Source organism: Gavialis gangeticus, unplaced genomic scaffold (assembly GCF_001723915.1).
Source record: "Gavialis gangeticus isolate Ggan-Ray unplaced genomic scaffold, GavGan_comp1, whole genome shotgun sequence".
NCBI lineage: Eukaryota > Metazoa > Chordata > Crocodylia > Gavialidae > Gavialis > Gavialis gangeticus.
In genome coordinates this window covers 5,209,100-5,214,064 of record NW_017729029.1, presented here as the reverse complement: position 1 = coordinate 5,214,064, position 4,965 = coordinate 5,209,100, and positions in this window count along the sequence as shown.

The window sequence follows — 4,965 nt, the reverse complement described above, 5'->3', positions numbered from 1 at the left end:
GGGGGGTGGAAATGGGAAGAGCCCAGAGCAGCACTCTGCCCTGCCCCATGCAGATCCAGGGGCACGTGCCCCCAATGTGGTCTCAGGATGCGTGCAGTGATGGAAGCTGTCAATCCCTTCCTGTGCCCCACCCTGGAGAGCAATGACGACTTGGGGCAAGGTGGGCGTGGTGGCCCCGGGGGCTCCATCCTCTCCGGCCTGGCAGTGCAGCCAAGGCTGGCCCCGATCCAGCCCTTGGCTCCAGGCCCCTCAGGCAGTGCAAGGAGGCAGCCAGAGACAGTGCGGGGCTGGGGGGTGGTGGATTCATTGGCACAAGGAGCGCCAGCCCTGGGCAACGAACCTGGGCATGGGGGAAGGGGTCACGGCAGAGGTGCAGTGGGCCCTGGCCCCAATCCCAGGCCCGGCTTGACTCTGCTTCCTCCCGATCCCTGCCTAGCCTCAGGCCCGCTCCCACCGCCCATGGCCCTTTCCCCTCCCCCCGCCCCTTCCCCTGCAGACTTTCCTGCCTGGGGGGTGGGGGTGCACGTGTATGCATGCATGCGCACACTCAGCCCCCCCACAAAAAAAATTTCTCCCTCTGCCTATGAAGGAGAAACTTCCTTTCCAGTTGCCTTCAAAGATGGGTCCATGTTGAATAAGATAGGGAGATGAGGAAGACATAGATAATTGTGAGGAGACTCACATCTGATAGGAATGGAGAGAATCTACACCAGCTAACTATTAAAAAGAAGCATCTGGGTATACTGCTGTAACCTGAGAATCTAGGAGGAGATATGATTCTAGCAATCACCTTGGTACATGCTAGTATACACTTGATATACTAGTATATATTAGTATACATTTGGTATACACTAGTGTGTACACACGTACTAAGACAACTTAAAATAAGGTGACTTAACTAAGTCAAAGCATACACATGTACAGCTCCTTGACAAGGTGGTAGCTATCTTGTGAGCCAAGTCAACTTAACTAATGCAACCCAAGAGAACACCCTTCGGAGGTGTATTATCTTGCCCCACTTTTAATTCAATTCTATTCCACATATGTGCACACTCTCTCACAGTTAAGTTGACTTTAAAAAGTTAAATCAGCTTAGCTGTCAGAAAGTTAGTCCATGTGTACATACCCATTGAGGGGAAATGAACAGATATGCTCAATGAAGACATAGGCATAGCCCCTTTAAGTTCCTCGGTGTGATTTCCACTGTCAGAAAGTATCACCTCTTCAGCCAGTATCAGCTCAAGTGAGATGTAGTTCATCCAGATCCCATCCTTCACCAGGCACTAGGAGAGTAATGGAACATTAGTATCTCAGGCAGATGAGAAAGAAACATAAGGTTATATATTTAAAGGTGTTTGAACCCCTAAAGAGGTGAAACATCTTCCTTTATGGTGTGATGAAGGATATAGGTATCTTTTCTTTCTTCAGTACGTTTGCTTAACTGGCAACAAAAGGCTCAGTCAAACACCACCAGAATCCATCTCAATGTAATCAATGAGAGTTAGGTTTAAAATCCCACTAGGTGCCTATCTGCATCTTTAGAGGCTTAACTGTTTTTAGAAGTGCTGGTCCATACAGCCAAACATCTTCCACGATATGGACTCCGCAGCCCAGAACCCCTGAGACCCATCAGTTTGTAACCGATTAGATTAATTTGTTTCAAAGAAGATTTGAAAGTTCTGGCTGCTTTGTGCCACTGCAGAGGTACAACACAAACTTAAAGCCAATGTAGAGCCTGTATAAAATTCCCATGTCATAGGGGAGTCCTCAGGGGGTACAGACCCATTGTTAGTGGCTCCAATATCTACCTACCCTCCCAGACAGAGAGGAGTCACTAGAGAAAAGGCTATGGCTAGGATGTCCCTGTGCCCCTACACTCCCTATCTACTAGAATAGGCCCTTGGAACTCAGAACAGTTGGAACTATAAAATACTATTTTAAAAGGCAAAAAAGAAGCTGTGACATCATAGGCAGAGCTAAAAAAATATCTTGTTCCACTCACACAGAAAAGCTGATTCCCCAAGCAGCTTGTATCCACAGATGATAATGGCAAAGGCCTAGGGCTTCATTCCAAAAATACCACAAAGTAATAACATTAAATCTTTTTAATACTATATGAAATTTATTTTTGAAGCGGTGTTTTATTGTACTTTTAGGTTCCCCTGACACTGTAATATGATCTGCACAGCCTGGGATGGCCAGACTTCAGATGAAGCAGGTGTTCTGTGCATGAAGAACTGGTGCAAGAATTGTTGTTTCCCAACAGTGCAGAACACATGAAACCTTGCTGAATAGTTTGTTCCTTTAGTGTCTTTTCAATTTCATGGCTCACACACATACCTGCTGAAAGAATTGAGACCCCGGTATATCTGACTGGAATTTTTCAATTTTGTAAAGAAAGTAGCTCCATTTAGTGCAACATACTCATATTGTACCATTTATACATGAGCTGCAGCAAGAAGCACAGAGCAATTCCCTATTTCCAAACCTAGTTACATTCTTCAGTACTTTTCACCTCTGTATGGGTGGCAAATGCTCTGTTTTGCACTCAGGAGTAGACATGAAGCAAAACTATAACCTCTGTTCTGAACATCTATCAATCTGAGCATGATAGGGCAACTTGTATGTCAGTTCCTTTGGCTAGGGACAAACATTCAAAAAGCCTGAGCCTGAATTGATTCAATCTTTGCAGGTTAATCTAACCTGGCTAAGCTAAACCACTTTATAACTGCATAGACATCCACTCTGGACTGAAGAAATGCCAGCACATGCCTGCAGTGGCTCAGGCTAGAAGCTGAGGGCTCTAGAGAAGCCCTCTCTTTCCTTCTACAGGGCTGAGTTGAGGGGGGCATGGCCAGGCCCTGGCAGGATGCTGTGATTAGGGAGAGCCCCCCCCCCTTGATAACAGAGCATTTACCAGCTCTGTTATCAACATTTAGTGCCCCATTAGAAAACAAAGCCTCACTCATTAGTTCAAGCTCTTTTTAAACCACTGTTTCCAAAGGAAGGAATGCAGGGACATTACCAGATAATCTGCTGATTAGCTTCAAAAAGCCCCAAGCAGACATTGCCCTATATGCCTTACACAGCATTAGCTAGCATACCACATGCTGGATACGGCCCCTGCTGTGGGAGAGAGGAGGAAGGGATCTCTGCTTAAGGAGTGAGTGGTGAGGTGGGGAGGGGAAAGGGGCATGGTGAAACCAGCAGAACCTGCTGTAGCTGCAAGTCTCTGCCAGACCTGCAGCCAGGGAGCAGAGGGGAGGGGCCAGCCCTGCTGTGGAGCAGAGAGCGCTGCCCAGCCCAGAGAGCATGCCGAGATGCTGGGGGAGTCTGATTTAACTTAAACAAGCAAGGGGTCTGGGACAGACATTACATAAACTGGTTTGACCCAAATCAGTTAAGTCTGATACTACATTCAACCAGGTTTATCTCAAACTGGTTTAAGCCATTTTCAAACTGGTTTATGTGTACTGAATATCTGTTCTGTTACAGGTTTAAACCAGTTTCTGATCATTTAAACCAGTTTATATGTAATGTCTGTCCCTAGCCCTTAAGATGGCAATCAGCCTGAGAGGCAGCTCATTGGTGGTAAGGGGGTTTCACCTGACTGGAAGAGGGTTGGCTTGAGGCATATAAGCCTGTGCCTGAGCTGGTCAGGCAATCTTGCCTTGGGAGCCATGAGAAGAGGAGCTTCTGGCAGCAGGAAGGGCCAAAGGTCCAAGAGGGACCACTACCCTAGGCTGATAGGGTTAGAGACATGCAGGCCAGGAAGCCAGATCTGATACTGTGGGCCAGGGATAAAAAGCCCAGTGAGAGCATAGGGGGAGGAGGCTAATAAGGCCAAGCCCCCACAAGGCTAATGACAATACATTAACACCCATATGGCATGGGGTGTGGTGTTGGCAAGGACAGAGGTATGCAATGAGCCCTTAAGGCTACAGATGCCCCACAGAGGCACAGATAAGTCGAGAGGGCCTGTTGAGCTTGAGGGCTGAATAAAGGCTAGTGGAGTCCAGGAGGGACCCAGTGGTGATTTGCACTGACTAAGGTCAATGGGCAGACTCCCTGATATACTTCTCAATCAGAGCAAGGCATGGTGGGCGAGCAATCAAGCAAGAGCTATGTTAGAGACTGAACTGAGTGGGAGCCGCACAGCCACCAGGGGGCATCACAGCTGCCCCTGGGGCTCAAACCTGCCACACTGAGGATGAGAAGATGTCAAACTCAGCCCTATTATTTATTGCTAGGCTTGAAACAAGCCTATGTTGGGATAGGGTCAAAACTGAGATGATACATCAGTAACTTAAGAGTGAAAACATCACAAAGTAATTATCCCAAAACCAAGAGTTACAAGCTCAGGAAAATCAGAGTAAAAATTCCACTGTAAAGCAACCCAAATGCATCAAAGAAAAACATGCAAAAAGAAGGTGGCCAAACAAGCTCAACTCTGCTTTCTAGTGCCCTGAAGAGGTGTCATGGCTTAATCACAGGAAAACAAATGATTTGCGATAATTACAGTATCCCTGTAAAATACTTAACCCTTAAGCTATGGATATCTAAGGGTTGCTAAAATTACTGGCACTTAATACTTTCAATGTTAAGCCCAGCATAACTTGTTGTGTGTGTGTGTATGAATGTGACAGGGTCCGCTCACCCTGTATTGAAAGAAAAAGACCAGAGAGCTATAGGTCCCTCAAAGGGTAAGAGTCCAGTTACTTGTGGGCTTGCCTTACATCAGAATTATATAAGTAGCAGGCTAAGGAAGACAAGCCAGTTAGATGCAGAACAGGGGAGGGGACAGAGCTTCAGGGGAACCACTGATGCTTAGCTCCTAGCAGCCAGGCCAGAGGCCCCAGGGGCAAAGTAGCAATTAGAAAGGCCTGTGGAGTAGAGCTAAGGCATTGTAGTCAGCAGGAAGAACAGTCTCCTGAGTGATAAGTTGTGCTGAAGTTATTGCAGTGG